The sequence below is a fragment of the Sinohyriopsis cumingii genome, chromosome 2 (assembly GCF_028554795.1).
Source record: "Sinohyriopsis cumingii isolate HCF-2022 chromosome 2, ASM2855479v2, whole genome shotgun sequence".
In the NCBI taxonomy this organism is placed as follows: domain Eukaryota; kingdom Metazoa; phylum Mollusca; class Bivalvia; order Unionida; family Unionidae; genus Sinohyriopsis; species Sinohyriopsis cumingii.
The window spans coordinates 35,309,094-35,328,104 of record NC_142962.1 but is presented as its reverse complement, the minus strand read 5'-3'; the positions used below and the strand labels follow the sequence as shown (position 1 = coordinate 35,328,104).

The following is a 19,011-nucleotide window of genomic DNA, read 5'->3' as shown; positions in this document are numbered from 1 at the left end:
CATCAAATGTTGGTATTGGAAATGAGTCTGTTTTGATGACACTGTTCACTTTTCTGTAGTCAGTGCACATAACAAGGATTTATCTGGTTTCGGCACAATAATGTACGGCGAACTCCAGTTACTGTTACTTGGTTCAATAAAATCATTCTCCAACAAATATTAGACTTGGTTTTTCAAACATTCCAGCTTGAGAGGATTCATTCTGTAAGGGCAAAGGTTTACAAGTTTAGAGACTACGATTTCAACATCATGATAAATTATGTTTGTTCAAGTTGGAACATCTGTGAACAGGTGCTCATATTCACATATTAGCTGCCTGAACTCATTTTTTTTCTTGAGGCTATACATGTGAGCGTTTATTGTCCAGAATCTTTAATATTTCATAATTTGAAGACTGGTTGATCTAAAGTAACTGCTATCAGATTGTACGTCATCATTTATACAGTCACTGTGTGGGACAGGAACAACTACATTTAATGGATTATTTACAGAGTTATCTTGATCAAGAGTTTCTTCAACATTATTGATATGACAGAGTTGTTTCGTTTTCCACCTCCTAGGAATATCGATGATATAATTTACTTTACTTTCGTTTTAACTGCACAGGGACCATACTACCTAGCCTGAAGAGCACTTTGAGGTATGGACAAGAGAGCTAGAACTACATCATCCGGTTAAAAAGTTTTTTCTTTATAGTGTTATCATACTTTATGTTCGTTAGTGATTGGGTTGATGGAAGATTATTTTTTGCCATTTCATAAGCTTTTGATAGTTTTGTATTTAAAAATCACAGGCGTAATCAGTTATATTGATATATGAATCTTCTGTTAAAAGAAGCTTTTCTTTCAACAACTTCAGTGGTCGACGAACAATGAGTTCAAAAAACAAGATTAAAAGGACCACATCCAAAAGGACTCTAAAACTGACTCCATAACATTAAACAACGATAAGTAAACAACTTCGTCCCAATCTTTTATAGAGTCAAAGCAATATGACCACATCGTTATCTTTAAAGTCTGGTGAATTCTTTCCAACATACATTGGCTTTCAGGGTGATATGCATATGGCATTAACTGTTGAATACCTAATTCTATATATAACTTGTTGGAAAATCCCCGACATGAAATTAGAAGCTTGATCAGATTGGACGGAGATAGGAAGGGCAAAATGTGCAATAAACCTTACTAAGGCATGGCCTGTAGTTTTAGTCTAAATATTCCCTAAAGGAATTACTTCTTGAAACCATGTCAACATTATGGTTAACAAGTATTGGTTGCTTGACTTGGATTCAGAAAAGTAACCTACGCAATCAACCATTATTCTACTAAATGGTTTGTCAAATGCAGGAACTGGTTGTAAATGAGCTTTAGGTTTATTTAGGTTAGGTGTCCCTACCACTTGATAAGTCTGACAAAATCTACAGTAGTTAGAAAGATCACGTAAATTACGGCCAATAAAAATGATGTAAGATCTTATTGCAGGTTTTATTGGCCCCCAAAATGACAAGCCAACGGAATTTCATCGGTTAAATTAAGAATGTTCTGTCGATATGATTCTGGTACTACACTTTGATAGTTCACTGATCATCAGCGGGTACCTCAGGTGGTCTCCATTTTCTCGCCAGGACAAGATTTTTTAAAAATTAGCAACTTGGTTCCTAGGAGAGTCAGCTAATAGCCCTCTGAAACAAATATGAGCTGTCACGATATTTTTCTTGTTCGACGAAAACAAGTGATTGTCCATTGTCACCCTGATCAGAAATAAGAAAGTGAGTAGTTAAAAGAGGACCCCAATGATCAATAGATTTTGACTAACCTGTAACAGGTGCAAAAGCGACCTCATCACAAGACTGAAAAATACACGTGTCAACCAACAGTCAAGTTTCATGATCAACTTCATTCTCAATAGCTCTCTTTGTTTTAGCTCTAACAACTACACAAGCTGAGTATAAATCAAGGACTACACTTTGAATAGGATTTTCTCGCAATAAGTACACGAAGGATAAGAAGAGGATTTGATCAGTCTTATCAGATGTTGGATTCTTATTAGTTGTACCTGATTGAAATTTGTAAGTACTTGCTTGAGGCTGGGTTGGTTTCTTATTAACCATCTTCTGAGAGGGAAACATATTGACAAATAAAACTTTGTGAGCCAAGGAATATTCGTCAGCTGTACTATGAACGTTTTCTAAAATATCTTGTGTTCATCAAGATCAATTTTAACGTCACAATGGATGCAGTTCTTGAACTCTTCGAGTGAGATGAGTTTGTCATTATCTTTATCATCTTTTCAGATACACACCGCCTGTCAAATAGTTTTTAATTTTCCTTAGCAAATTCGATATGGGTTTGCTTACTTTCTTTTTTGCATCTCCTAAACCTCTGTTGATATGCCTAATGTAGCAACTCATAAACCCTTCACGACACATTCCTAAACCTCTGTTGATATGCCTCATGTAGCAACTCACAAACCCTTCAAGACACATTCCTAAACCTCTCTGTTGATATGCCTCATGTAGCAACTCACAAACCCTTCAAGACACATTCCTAAACCTCTCTGTTGATATGCCTCATGTAGCAACTCACAAACCCTTCAAGACACATTCCTAAATGTCTGTTGATATGCCTCATGTAGCAACTCACAAACCCTTCAAGGCACATTGCTAAACCAATTCACAATCAGCACATGATGCTTCTACTGATAGTGAAGTATTAACTTTACGAACTTTGCCAATAAGTTAGTTCTGTAAAGTCCAGTGCTCTCTTGGCCATTTTAAATTTTTGGCAATTTTTTTTAAATGTAAAAAACACTGATCTGCATATTTTTATTTAAAAAGGAGGTACGAATATAATATTTTTTGCAACACCAAAAGGTGGACTTTCATGAGTGGGGTGCTTTATTTTTGCCATTCTAATTCTTTTAATTTTAAATGCATTTCCATCTCACTTTATTTTTTTTTGTATTTGTGATTTCATTTGCATCTCTCTTTCTTTTATTTGTATTTGAAGTCTTATTTGTATCTCTTCTATTTGCAATTTGATCTGCAACTTTCTTTCTCTTGGGAAGTTATTCAATTTTTCTAGAAACATCGAAACCCCTACCAGCCATTGAGAAATTATTCCAAAGGTGCCATTAAGAATTTTTATTGAGACTATTACCAATAAGTATCAACATATACGTAAATTTGTATTTAAATATGTATTTATAGATCCAACACCGTAAATTTTCTTTTTTTATTATACAATATATAATTTTAAATCAAACACCGTCGACATGTGTGGATTTTCCCCACTCCATAGCATTGGGATTAAAGGCTTCATTACTACATGGATGAAAAAGAGTTTCAAAATTTTACTACAGTTTACGACATTGACTTAGAAAATTTCGGTCCTGCACGCAATGTTTCAAATTGTATTTCGTCAAATTTATAACTGTTTCAATACACAGCTGAAGTTATTCACTCTTCTGAGCGTAAATTCTTTGTATAAAAGATGTTAATGATTTGAATTAACCTATTAGGATATTGTAACTTTATTTTCTTTATTTCTGTATTCAAATGTGAATTATGTGGACTTGGCAATCTTGCAGTCAGGTTTCGAGGCAGACACTGCAGAGGAATTTAGATACTCACTTATTTTCGGTCTGCAATCAGGACTCGTCTATCCCCGATTACTCCATCAATTTTGAAGCATGGTTATGAGGGTGTTACGAGTTATATACGCTGATGAAACCATTTTAATATCATTTTGAATAAAGTAATATGTACTCAAAAGACTGTAACCTTTATCGTAGAATGTAAGCGATGCTGACTGTATGTGTAATAGTGAATATCAACAGTAGCAAATCACCTAAGTTTCAGTCACTGCTAATTCGCACGAGATTCACGAGGAAAACTAACGTAAGATGTGTTCATATTGAGAGAGAGAGAGGGTTGTTTCACATACAAAAGGGTGTATCTATTTCCTAAATGAAAAAAGAAAGTTACAAAAGTGAAATCAGCTCCAGAGAGATAAAACTGGAATGCCCACTGAAGCAATATAATTTCTTTCCTATGATACATTTCGATATGTCATTGTGAAATATATAATAAAAACCAGTATAGAATGAATGCATATATCCTATGTTGATTTTACGAGGAATAATATAATTTTACATATTTAACTTAATGTCACCTACCTACCTATACGCACAAACACACACATACACACACGCATATATATATATATATTAACTTCTGAAATCTTTCATAATGTCAGACAAGGTTATTTCATGCAGCTTAGGATGTTGTCACACTACGTACGCATGATTTAAGCATTTTTATTGAAATTATAAAATGGCCTTGTAATACTTAACTACTGTATACGATTAGCTGTAAAAGGTTAACTTAAAACACGGTCCCATGTAAAGAGGGCGGACCATAAACTTATCAGGATAATTTAGACGGCTTGTAGTATCAGCGGCATTGTAATTGATTGGGCATAGGGTGTGTCCTATGTTTATGTCCCAGGTATAAATAAAAGAAGAACACCATCTTGTGAACAAGTTTTGGCTAGCTGTTGAAGAAGCAAAAGAAGAGGCAAACTCCACCAGAAATGCGAGGATTCGTTGTCTTCCTTTTTGTGGTCCTGTGTACGAGTGCCTTGATGAGGGGTACCGAAGGCGCAGCGAGTGGGAATGGAGGTTCTAAAGACAAACTCTCTCTCTCTCTCTCTCTTTACACACACACACACACACACACACACACACACAGAATATACGGATCAAAACTGCGAACACAGGGTAGGTATTTAAAAGTTCATGAATATTTCTTCATTACAGCAACGAATTCATAACATGTTAGAGACTCTGTATTAGAGACTCTCTGTGTTAGAGACTCTCTTCAACCATCAGAAGAACGTCACGGAAAATTGTATCTTATGCATCATAGTTCAATGTGATGAAAACTGAGTTTTAAAACTTCAAGTTTCCCAAGCAAGATACAAATTTTATGAGTGCAAAGACTTTCTTTACTGACATTTAGGATACTTAAGTTGGCGATTCTGGATATCTACAAGACAGCTATATTACTTTCGTGTACATAAAATACGAGGTGCACACTAGTTTCTTTTGACATAAGGTAATAATTGTACCTTTGCGATTATAATAAAACATAACAATATCTAATTATATTGACGCATTACGCAACAACCACCAAAGATGGAACTCGATGAGGCACCCACACTGCAAGATACTGTAAAAGCCATAGAACAGCTGAAGACTAGAAAGGCTGCATGAAAAGATGGTGTGCCACCGGTGACGTGGAAGAGATGAGGTTCAGCATTGCACACCAAACTCCACGAGTTCTTCGTTTGCTGCTGAAAGCGAGGGAAACTTCCCCAAGACCTTCAAGATGCAGTCATCATCACATTTTACACAAACAAGGGAGAAACGTCCGACTGCTCAAACTACTGCTCTCATTGCGGGCAATATTCTTGCTAGAGTGTTGCTGATCAGACTGGTGCCAACCATTGCAGAAGAACATGCTCCAGAGAGTGAATGAGGCTTCAGAGAAAACATGGGCACAACTGACATGGTGTTCGTCCTGGTGCAGATCCAGGAGAAATGCCGAGAACAACACAAAGGACTGTACATCAAATTTGTGGACCTGACGAAGGCATTTGACACAGTGAGCAGAATTGGACTGTGGAAAATCCTTGAAAAGCTCGGCTGTCCCCCAAAGTTCCATACCATGGTCATCCAGCTACATGAAGACCAGCTTGATCGGATCAGAAACAATAACGACCTGTCAAAGACCTTCCACATCGTAAACGGCGTAAAACAGGGCTGCGTTTCAGACCCCGCATTATTCTCTATCTTCTTCAGCATGATGCTCCAAAAAGAAACAGAAGACCTTGATGACGAAGATGGCATCTATATCCGATAACGTGCTGATGGAAACCTCTTCAACTTAAGGCGACTTCAGCCCTACACCAAGACCTTGGAAAAACTGATTAGAGAATTTCTCTTTGCAGACGACGCAGCCCGTGTTGCCCGAACGGAGGCCAGCGCGTAACATCCTTCTTTGCAGAAGTTTGCCAGCTCTTTGATCTTGAGGTCAGACTAAAGAAAACTGAGGTACTTCACCAGCCAGCTCCCAATGATGAGTACTGGCCACCAAGCATCTTCACTGACCAGACAGAGCTGGATGTAGTCCACCAGCTCACATACCTGGACTGTGTGATCTCCTCTGATGCCAAGACTGACAAAGAAATAGACAACATACTGGCCAAGGCAAACAGCGCCTTCGGCAGACTATATAAACCAGTGTGGTAAAACGCCAGTCTCAAGAAAGATACAAAGATCAGCGTCTACATAGCTGTAGTACTGACCATTCTGATGGTGCCGAATTCTGGGTCACCACCACCTCTACCTCCTTCAACGCTTCCATCCGCTCTGCCTCCACACCATCCTCAACATCCACTGGAGTGACTTCGTCACCAATACTGAAGTCCTCAAACAAGCAGAGATCACCAGCGTTGAGGCCACGCTCGTGAAGATACAGCTAAGCTGGGCAGGGCACGTGTCCATGATAGAGGATCCTAGCTTCCCAAAGATCGCACTGTATGGTGAGCTGTCCACTAGCCACCGTGATAGAGGGGCACCTCGAAAGAGACATAAAGACTCCTTGAAAAATACCCTCACCACTTGTGGCATCGATCATCGCCAATTGGCATCACAAGCTGCTGACCGTGAAAGTTGGCGACGTATAGTTCACAGGGCCACTGCCACTTTTGAACAAAACTCACTGGCCAGCTTGGAGGAAAAAAGATGGCGAAGAAAAAACAGGGAACCATCGGCAGCACCCACCACAGCCCAGACATTCCCCCGAAGCCTCTGTGGACGTACCTGTCTCGTATTGGGCTCATCAGCCACCAGTTGCGTGCAATTGACGTGGACATCCCCCTTCCTAAATCCTCGCAAGCGAAATCAAGCCAATAATAATTGTACCTTTGCGATTATAATAAAAACATAATAATATATAATTATAATAATAATATAATAAAATATAATAATTATTAAACATTGAAGTTTAAATAAAACATACGTTGGTCTACGTAATACTTATAATCAAGTTTTTGTTTTGTCGTAGCAATATCTAACGTTTATCATTTTTAAATCAATTGTTTGTGTTTTTCTTTCAGTTGTAGCTCCGGGAGATAGCAAGAACGCTGATGCCGGTAAGAAAAACAAACTTTCTTATCAATAGTAAGGTAACCAATAAATCTCCAAATTGTCATTAAATTACTTTATAAGTCAAAGCTTTTTTAAAAGAAATATTATCTTTTTGCAAACGTCTACAGAATTGTATGATTCTGAACTGATAATGAGACAGTATCACATGAGAGGGGCTTAGATTTAAATATATTCTGGTTGAAAAATGAAATTATGGTTACATTGGACATACAAAGTCGGCTGTATTTGCTTATCAATATTAATAAAGAAAATTAACCGGATAAATCATGTGCATTTCAGACCTTTTTTATTGTTTTAAAATTTCTGAATACACTCTTTTGCATGATTTAAAATTTCACATGTTTGAATTCATCTTATTTGTCACTACTCACTCAAGAATATGTTTCGAGAAGGAATGCATATTTTCCGCAAAATTGTGTCGTATATTTTCTTTCAACAAGTATAGTGCAGTGTATTTTTAACACTAGGACCAGTTATTTTGCGTCCTCGTTAAGACTGGGATATAAATGTAATCAATGTGCTTATTATCTATAGGAACAAGACAATCTCATCTATTGAAGGCGTTATTGCATATATAAACACTCTTGGAAAGCCATCAGTTGGCAATAAATTTCAGGTTTTCAATTCATTATTTTGTAAATTTTATCGTGATTATTTCAGATATTGATATATTTTGAAATTGCTGACATAAAAAAAAATATTTTGTTTATTTCAGCAAACAAGGAGGCTGTTCCTCAAAAGGGCGGTGAGTTTTTATATCGTGTAATGTCTTGTCATGATATTGTATTGTAATTTTTTTAAATACGAGTTATCGGCAAAAGATACGCTCAACCTTTCTTCACACATACAAACCAGAAATACTTTTGAATTTAGATTTGATTCTCATTGTTACAAAACCATTTCTGCAAACATTTTCCTCCTCATCAAAAGTTAGATAGCTGTTAGTTTTCTCTTTAAAGGATATAAATTAGCTTTCCATAACAGATTCTTTCCAAGTGTTGTATCTCCTGAGTATAATTTTTTCAGTGAGATAATGATTTTGTTTATAGCAAGCAGTTTATACATTACGTCATCACTAATCCTACATTGTGAATTAAATAAAATAGCGAATCGTCCTTCAATTAGTTTACAAGTGTGCTTGTAATGCTGAAAACTGTACTCTAAAACAGATTTTTATTGCAAGGAATTTCGAGTATTTCTCGAATGGAGTGATTTGGTTTTAAGATGGTTGCGAATGATGCTTACACGTCAAGCCTGCAATGACGTATTTCGTTCGATTTATAATTTATAATTTTCGAACTTTAAATTTTTCTAATGACCATTTTATCAGTTTCGTCATTACGTCAAAATACAAGATCTCTAAGAGTCGTACACTGTGTAAACGCTTCTCTAAAAGGTGTTTTTACAGTGAATGAGAAGAAAAGTAAAACAAGAAACGTGAAAGAAATATATGTTATGAAAATATGTTTGACATTAAGAGGATTTTGTTTGTCAGAGATTAACATGTCGAAATCTTATTGAACAGATTTGCTGCTTTTCTCTTTAGTAACACATAATGTGCAAAGGAGAATACTTAAATAGTGAAGTCATATAACATTTGACTTATGAAGAAAACATGAATAGACGTATGCATCCCAAGATGTGATTCTTGATAGATTGCAGGACCGCTCCGATGGCCTAGTGGTTAGAGCTTCAGCCTCGGGTGCGGGAAGGGGTGGGTTCGATCCCCGACCCAGTCATACCTAAGACTTATAAAAACGGAACTAACAGCGGCATTTGTTTAGGACTGGTCGGCCTGGTGTCAGGATAATGTGTCTGCGGGATGATGCCCCAGTGCTAGACAGCACTATAAACTGCCACACTGCAGACATCGCAGCGATATGAGTGAAAAATTGTGAACGCTACTTAAAAATCCAAATCACACACACACACACACACACACACACACACACAGATTGCAAGTCATTGATTGAAAGGAAGGATTACTACGTGAGTGCGCAACCCTTCGAATAATGACCAACTGCAGCTCCTGGGATTTGCTGGCAAAGTCCCGTATGCGCAACAGTTCGTTGCGTTTTGGCAAAGCTGCGGGCATAATTATAAATATTTCCGAAATTGACTTAGATGTCGCGATTCGGATATGATTCTTTGCGGTATGTTTCATAACGTATGATCTGGTTAGTTCCTGCTTGATTGTTCTTACTGTACATATTTGTCAATGTCCATCACTAATACTACCAAAAATCGAATTAAATGAAATTATTGATGTTAATAATACGTAAACTCTCCAGTAACTTATTTATTTTGGTTTTAGCCACAATTTTAGTTAATTCAATTTACCATTGACAAATGATTTGTGTTTTCCATTCAATTTCATTTGATTTGATTTTTTAAAAATTCCTTTCATTGTGTTTCTTAGCATATTTCAAGTATTCTATTTAACCTTGCAGGGAAGAGAATGTGTATCGGTCCAGGATGTTTCTTTTGAACGAAGTAAGTTTCTACTATTTACATGCAAATTATTTTCTTTTCATCCAATCGTTGGATTTCCTTTGCTTTACCTCTCATAGCAGCATCGCAGCATTTCATTATCACAGAAAATCTTTTTTTGTGTAACGTGTAGTGATCACAACTTATCTTCTGCCCGAATTTCGCATTTTTGTCTATCATGCCCCAAGCAGAACATGAATCCAGTCAGATTTTCTTTCGAGCTTATTTAAAAAAAAATATGTAGTCCATGTATTAAAGAAATAATTCAAAATGGACTTTCTATACTGCCGCGATATTTCAAACGACTAGATTCGTTCTTATATCTGTGGCATCGTTCGGTAACGGAAATACAGAAGACGATACGATTATTTTTACCATGATGTTTTATTTAATATTCTTTAAGAGATGCTGGACAGCTTTAACTTTTGTCTTTCATAACAACATCTTTATCTATATTGAAGAGGATTTATGTCCTTAGAGTGTGCTTAGCAAGTTTAATTTTACAAGTTTGTAATTTAAGTTTGAATAGGCATGATGTAGCCAGGATTGGGCTAACGTGCCGTTGTCTCATGCACACCCCTTGCCTGAGACCACCTAAGAAAACAACAATGAAGTTCATATTATGTAACTTGTAGTGTGCCTGTGACTATTGTCTCTGTCTGTCTCAGCGTTGCGTGTGTGTGTTTATCGATATCCTTCTTTAGAACCAATTTATTTACATACTTATTTTTTTCAGGATGGAGTATGATTTTGGTCCACCTACCTGAACTTTGACTGAATGTGCGACCAACGAGTACGACACATCATGCAACTAATCAGCATTTGTTCTTCTAACACTTGTGTATTCATCCCATGGCCATTCACATGTATTTTTCAATTTTTCAAGGCCCTTATGAGTATGAAAATGACATAGCAACGATTTATAATCTATCAACAATTTGGAGATTGAAAGTGACAAATATCAAGCAGAACATGACACATAAGGCCATCCTATGTAGCATTCACACTATATATTTAGAAAAATTGTCAGAATAATTGTTTTGTTTTATTTTAGGACTAATTGTTGTATACATGAGGCATTTTGTGCCGGATGTGTTTTGTTGTAACTGTTATGACCAAAAGCAATTATTGTACAAACCCAATTTATATCCGAAAATGTTTTCAAAATTATTTAACACCTGATAAAAAGCAAGATAACATGTTATTTTGTATTGTTCATCTGAAAGCAAAGAAATGCGTGTACAATGTTATGATATGAAAACCTTACAACAATTGTTCCCATTTATAAGGTATGTTTGACTGCGAATAGCGTCGACCCACACCTGCCGTCGAAGAATACACCAGTGAAAACAGACGTTTTTAAGTGAATACGCGCAATACAAGTATAAATAGGGTAAAACCTTAAATATAGTTCTAGAAAAAGTCATATAATACACATACAAGTCAGCATAACGTTTCTTCAAACTAAATTACTTTCTCTGAATGTTTTGTTCTTATATGCACATTAAATGCTTAAAATATTTGAATGGTTTGAGTTTTCATTGTTATTTCGCAATTTTAACAAATATGGGTTATGAATGCAATGTTACATGCTGACTTTTACTTGGGGGAATTTTTTATTTATTCAGCCATTCCTATGCAAATCTATCTATCTATCTATCTATCTACCTACCTACCTATCTATCTATCTATCTATCTACCTATCTATCTATCTATCTATCTATCTATCTATCTATCTATCTATCTATCTGTCTGTCTGTCTGTCCGTCTGTCTGCCTATCTATATATCTATTTTGACGATACATATTAAAACAATATGTAGCAAAGGTCATTTGTGTTTAATGGTCATCATGTAGAGCATTAAAATTTGTTAAAAATTGGGGATAATTGTGGGGTTGTGTCAGGACGGCGTTGTACGATCAAACAAAATATTCTTGTCGTATAGTTTGTTGTTTTTAAGAAATTTAAAAAACAAACATGCCAAAACAAAAGTAGACTCGAAATAGCATGAACCAGCATTCTATCTATCCATTCTGAATATACGTCTTAGAATAAACTGTATGAAAGGTCATTTGAGGTGAGTGACATCATGTAGGGCATTGAAAACAATTTTGTTAACTGGGGTGAGAGGTGGGCAAGAATTGGTCCCACGAAAAAAAAAATGATAAAAATATAATAACAGAGTAGTTAGATGGATCTTTGTCCTCGCTAACCGTGTTTTGCTGGCATAACTTTTATATTTATGCAGAATGAAAGCCTCTTTTATAAATCTATGATGCAAAATGAAGTGAGCCAATCTAACTACTCATTTTATCGGTGATTTTATGTAAATATTTTTCAGTCTTGTTATATCATGAAATCTCCCTGAGCGCAAGGTACGCGCAAAGAACACCAGGGCAAATTACGCAAAAGCTCTTGCACTAAAGAAAGACTATTTTAATATTTTCGTAAGAGAGCAAGAGCCACTCAATCATTTAACAATGTAAATTGAGTACCAATTGTTGAGTTACATATTCAAGTGCGAGCATGAAATGCCGTTTTTAAAACAAACGAGATGTCATGCATCCGATTGAAATCAAAAGAGAACCTTGCAAGCCTAAGATGAATTGTACTTTTTGCTCCAAAAGATTAATCACAATTTGAGCTTTTTAGGCTTAGAGGACTGAACCATTTGCTACTCTCGATACCTCAGTTGTGTGTATGTATGTATGTATGTATGTGTGTGTGTGTGTGTGCGTGCGTGCGTGCGTGCGTGCGTGTATGCATGCATGCATGCATGCATGTATGTATGTATGTATGTATGTATGTATGTATGTATGTATGAGTGTGTGTGTGTGTGTGTGTGTGGATGGATGGGTGTGTGTGTGCATGTGTGTGAATGTATGTATGTATGTATGTATGAGTGTGTGTGTGTGTATGGATGGATGGATGTGTGTGTGCATGTGTGTGTATGTATGTATGTATGTATGTATGTATGTATGTACAAGATCACAGAAATAAGCAACTAAAGTAATACACTCAAATAAAGTATAAACAAACAATATATAGTTACATATTCAAACAACATATTCAAATGAAATCATGGAAAGAAATAATGATAATAATTAACCTTATGCAAAATACAAAGCTGTAGGCATTTGAATAAAATTGATCATGTTTGTGCAAATACAATGGATGCAAAGAAAAAAATAGTCGTGATAGGTTATATACACAAACTACTATATATCCTTCTATTTACAATAAAATTATGTAGGTCCGGGTTTTCCTCCCCTTTAAAGCTTAAATATACAGGGCAGCAACTATCACGAGGTACACTGAACCCGGTAACTAGATTATCTCTCTTATACTGTAATACAGGAGGCATCTAATTCCTATCTCCTGCTAACGTTTAACTTTTTCAGGACCATATATTTATGACTAGACCCTGTCACGCGTGCCATATAAAGGTCCCATCAAAATAGGTTATGTTCGTATGTTTAAGTTATTCGTACTCACGCAGTACAAATCCGCACAGACTAACTTCTCTCGTTTTTAAAGAAACAAGTGTGGCGTATGGCACTGTCGGCCGTAGTTGTTGGATCAGCAAGGGTGAGTTGGAGCGAGTCGTAATGTAATCTAGATGGATAGATGGATAGATTTACAGATTTACATTCCAATGGCAGAAAAATACGAAACTTTTCCCGAGTAAGAACCAAACTGGTGATTTTCGCATTCATGCGCCATTTGAATTAAATACAATAAATAAATATGGAAACTCAATGCAGTCAAAAATCATTAAACTTTCAATGTGTATACAAGAGCATATCTTTCAGGTACAATAATTTTGTTTGAAGAGAATTTATATTCTTTTGTACGGGTACTACATGATTTATTTTCTAAAAGCACAAAGAAAGTTTCACCGAATTTATATTTGTATATATGGTTTTACTAACATTCTGCAACAGCAGAAGTAGGTCGACGCTGTTCCCAGTTGAACGCGTCTTATACATGGGACCATCCGATATCAGATTTTCGAATCGTACAGTTCTTGATTTTCAGGTGAACGAACAATACAAATTCTCGAATGATATCTTCATATTTCATCAGAGATTAAATAATTTTAAAACATTTTCTGATATAATTACACTGGTCAACAGTGAAATCATTACTGACTTGAAAAGGCCCTAATCTGTAGTATTTTGGTGTGCCGAACACGAATATAACCGTGAAAAATTTGTATTGGCTCTCGTTTTGAAGATATTCATATACCTCATTTTCTATGTTTCACTGTGTAAATTTCTCCAGTAGGACTGCAGCAACATCCGGAATAATGATGTAACATTGCATAATACCATCATGCTCACATCATCCACAGTTGATTGCATCATTTTCTGATGCAATGCAATACTAATGCCATGCGGCTGCTGAAGTAAGTTGACGTCAGCAGTGTACTATACATGTGTAGGCCTATTATACTAATGCCAGGCGGCTGCTGAAGCTGACGTAAGCAGTGTACTATATAAAGCCCAATCAGATAGGTTCAGCATTTAAAATATTTTAGACGTTGTGCGAGACAGTTCAAGCTACTGTTACATAAAACTTATTATTTTATCCATTTACGTACAATAAAGAACAGTAATGCCTCGAAAGTGTGTTAATACCGCGGACAATTTTTGCTATATTTGTGGGGAAGTGACATTTGCCAACCAGAAGAAAAGTATCAATTCTCAAGTGAAGAAGGCATATCATCTTTACTTCGGATGCAAGGTTGGTGACCAAGACAAGCCTTGGGCTCCGCATATATGCTGTGCTACATGTACAACACAGCTTTCACAGTGGTTGAATTGCAAAAGGTCATCAATGCCGTTTGCAGTCCCAATGGTGTGGAGAGAGCCAAGCAACCACCTAAATGACTGTTACTTCTGCTTGGTTCCTCCTCTTTCCGGCGGAATAACGAAGCGAAAGAAGTCGAGAATAGTCTACCCAAACATTCCGTCTGCATTGAGACCAGTTCCACATGGTGAGGGACTTCCTATTCCAGAACCTCCAGCAGAATATTCTCTTGATTCATCTGACGAAGACAAAGGTGAGTCGACCTGTTCTTCTCCTGGTCAGCATGCAGTGATCCAGATTTTCACTGTGGTGCATCATCAACCCCACACAGAATAACACAGGAAGAACTAAATGACCTGATTCGTGATTTGGACTTATCAAAGAACAAGGCAGAATTGCTAGGATCAAGACTCCAACAATGGAATCTTCTAGAAGAAGATGTCACAATTACTGCATATCGAAAGCGCCACCAGCAATTGGAGCCTTTCTTCAGAAAGGAAAGTAATCTGATATTCTGTTCCGATATTGAGGGCCTCATGAATGCTTTAAAAATCACTCATGACCCACAAGAATGGAGACTATTTGTGGACTCTTCGAAACTGAGTCTCAAGGCTGTGCTTTTGCACAATGGAAACATTCTTCCATCTATTCCAGTAGCGTATGCTGTCCACATGAAAGAGACATACGATAACTTAAGGCAGCTACTGAATTCCATTGAGTATAACAAGTACAGCTGGCACCTCTGTGGTGATTTGAAGGTAGTTGCCCTTTTAATGGGACTGCAGCAAGGATATACAAAATACATGTGTTTCTTATGCGAGTGGGATAGCCGAGCAAGGGAAATGCACTACATGAGGAAGGAATGGACTCACAGGCAGAATGTAGCCATTGGAGAGAAGAATATCCAACACCCAGCTCTGGTTGAGGCTCAGAAAATCTTGCTACCACCCCTTCACATCAAACTAGGTTTGATGAAGAACTTCGTGAAAGCCATTGACCGGACTTTGCCAGCATTCCGATACCTGCATGAAAAATTCCCTCGACTCAGCGAAGCAAAGATTAAAGAGGGAGTTTTTGTGGGTCCTCAGATTCGAGAGCTTTTCAAAGATGACCGGTTCAACAACTTGCTGGAAGGTGACGCGAAACAAGCATGGAATGCTTTTCGCCTAGTTTCTACAAACTTCCTCGGAAATGTTAGGGCAGAAAACTATAAGGAACTAGTAGAAGACATGTTGATGAAGTATAAGAAACTTGGCTGCAATATGTCTCTAAAGATTCACTTCCTTCATTCCCATTTGGATTTCTTTCCTAGCAACTGTGGTATTGTTAGTGATGAACACGGCGAACGTTTTCATCAAGATATCGCAACAATGGAACAAAGATACCAGGGAAAATGGTCCACTACAATGCTGGCTGACTACTGCTGGACACTCCTCAGAGATGCTCCCGAACAGCTGTACAAGAGACAGGCGAAGAAATCTAAGATGTAGTCAATGACTTGATTTTTTATAGGTAGGCTATTACAGTTGACCTTTTACTATTGGAATGCATTTCGTTATGTAAACATTAATTTCTTGCAGATTACAAAAAAACTAGAGCCAATTTTGCAATTTGACTGTCATATTCGTGTTCAGCACATAAAAATTGATAAGAATTGACTAATTTTATTTCAGTAACATGACTTTTGTAAAAATTTGTTGTCCAGTGTTATTCTTTTATAAGACATTAAATAATTTTATAAAAACACTTTTCGAGATTAACTGGAATTTCGACAATAGTTGTTTTATCATATAGACACGAACAATAGCAAAACACATACGACGATTTGTGAGAAGAAAAAAATCCACACTTATTTCCCATAATTACTAGAAATGTATGGTGGTCCAAAATCTTCCTCCATCATGAAAAGAAATGTAGGTAAACAGTTTCTTCTAAATTGGCACATCGTCATAAATCAGAAGATGAGATCAGAAATAGCAAAAATACCGCGACTGACAAAATAACATTAAAGCAAGAATGTATATCTAGCATAATTACTCATAGGCTACGTTTTCTCATTTGTACGATGTAAACTGTAATGAAGAACATCATTAAGCAGTCCACTTTCTTTCTCTATTCAATAACACTTCAACATATTAAACTCCAACAGTCGTAACCACTTTATGTCAAACTTAATTTTATTTCACGTTTATGTTTCACATCGCATGATTTTGTTAATTTCATACACTTTTAACGTTTTTAGGCAGTGTTTAGATATCTTTTAGTTGCCGTAATGTCGAAGTTGAGAAAATGGTCATTAGACAAAATTATATTTTGACCAGAAATACAAATATGATGACCGAAAAAAAAAACACTGATCTAAGATTAGATTTGTCATAGTTCATGAACAGAATGCTGTAGGCAAGAATTAACTGAAATTCGAATACTGAGTATGTTATTCAAAAGATGTAACGCTTAGAAATAATCCGTCGTTAAAACCTATTTTTTATTTTCCAAGGAAGAGCCGAACAACGATTAAACTTTTCATCACAAAGAAAATGTTTGCATTCATTCTATTTTGAAATGTTTTTGGCAATCTTCTGTGTATTGAAAAATATTTCCAACATTAATGGTTTTGTACTAGGAATTATAGAAAAAGTATAATTTCCGATATTTCTCGTTTGGATATGTCATGAAAGGTATGTAGTATCTGTTGTCCGAAGCCTCGTATTTCAAAATAGTAATTCATGACGTACACGATACTATGACAGATTTTGCATGCTCACCGACCATTAAGGAACCTCCGCCTTCTTGCCTGAAATAAACAAAATGTATATTTTTCTCTTTCAACAACTTCATAAGATATCTAATTCAGAAATAATTTGTTTTTAAATTTGCAATATGACGAAATAAAAAATCATGACATAATAACCTTGGGAAATACCTTCATCTTATATTTTCTTTTATTATACATTTTGCCTAATGATGTATCAAAATGTATCATTGGAGACAATTGCCACATAGGCGACACCAGTTTTATCGTCACAATGCTGATAGCACGTATGGTACTACTTTTTTGATAACTTTAGAAAATCTAACTACTATTATATATGCTACTCAAAGTATTATTTCCATAATTCGACGTATTTAATTTCTCGATCTCGCTCAGGATCAACAAATCTTAAAATAGTTCTGCACTTGAACCGGGCAAATTGTCAGTGACTGAACTTTTTGAACGTTTTCGATAAGCTATTCTGTGTCACCCATACAGAATCACCGTATACATTCTACAACAAACGGCACAAACGTTTTGGGTAAACGTTCTCGGTTTAAAATAAAACTGATATATTTAATCAGCGATGTTAATTCCCATGGTTCTAATATTCATATTAAAAATGCTGGAATAATCGGGGATAAACAAGCATTGTTTGCAAATCAAACTAAGTGGATATAGAAAAATGTGGGACCAGTGTCTGTTACGAAACTAGAGTGATATATTGTCAGGGTCACATAATTCACAATTGAATGCAGAAATAAAGAAAACAAAGAAACAAAATATACAATTATTAAACTCACAAACATTATGATACATTTTTAAAGATGTCACGCGCTGAAGTCTGTAGGATACGACCACTCTGTGATGATTGCACGATAACACCACCCTAACAATACTCACTGTATCATTATAACTTTGTAAAGATCAGTGTCTATATATAATAAAATCGACATTTCGGAGTTGATAAAAATAAATATTTCACTGGTAAAATGGAATTATTTCGTATTTTACCCTTAGTTTCGCCACCCCTAATAAGATGTTTGCAATTGTCCTTAGTGAAGAGACATATATAAAGTCATTATCCCAGCAAAGTAAGCATGCCACATGATGACGTCTGACACAAATATATCTTACTTTTATAGCTGAACTCAGGCTATAGGTATCACTATAACTAGCTTATGGAAATTACAAGGATATACACCTCGTCTACATTTGTATTAAAGATAAACATACAAACCATGACTTAACATGAAAATCGATCACATAGAGCCATTATGTGGTTTTGAAACCAAACTTTCAAATTCTGAAATATTTCATTAACTGTTTGACGTTTTAGACCAAAAGTAAACGGTCACTTGTTCCATTTTTCATATATGATACTTTGTTTTGTTTTAATACACACGTGTAATATGCACTTCAGGATGGATGAAGTGCTTAGATGATATGAACAATTTACCCTACTTTTTATTCGACTTATGTTGATTGTAAATTTTGAATTTTGCATTTTTATATCAAGAAAATTCTTTGTCATTAGTATAGTAGCGCCTAATTAACAAATTCACTTGCCCGTCTGCCGAACTAGCTCAAATTTGGTCAGGGCAAGTTCAAAGATGCAAGAAATTTTATTCAACGTTGGTATCTGTGTAAATTACAGTAACTATGTGCGAGCTAATAAACCGACACAATACATATATCAAAACCTTTGTTTATCGTTTATATGA

General features: G+C 36.0%; 1 long non-coding RNA gene across 1 annotated transcript; it reads left to right on the top strand.

Annotated features, from left to right (window-relative positions):
- The first annotated feature begins 4,541 nt into the window (after positions 1 to 4,541).
- Positions 4,542 to 11,245, top strand: LOC149804619 (uncharacterized). Its single transcript, XR_016413971.1, has 5 exons — positions 4,542 to 4,680; positions 7,182 to 7,217; positions 7,949 to 7,978; positions 9,684 to 9,726; positions 10,460 to 11,245. It is a non-coding gene; the product is annotated as an uncharacterized LOC149804619 (long non-coding RNA).
- The last annotated feature ends 7,766 nt before the right edge of the window (positions 11,246 to 19,011 follow it).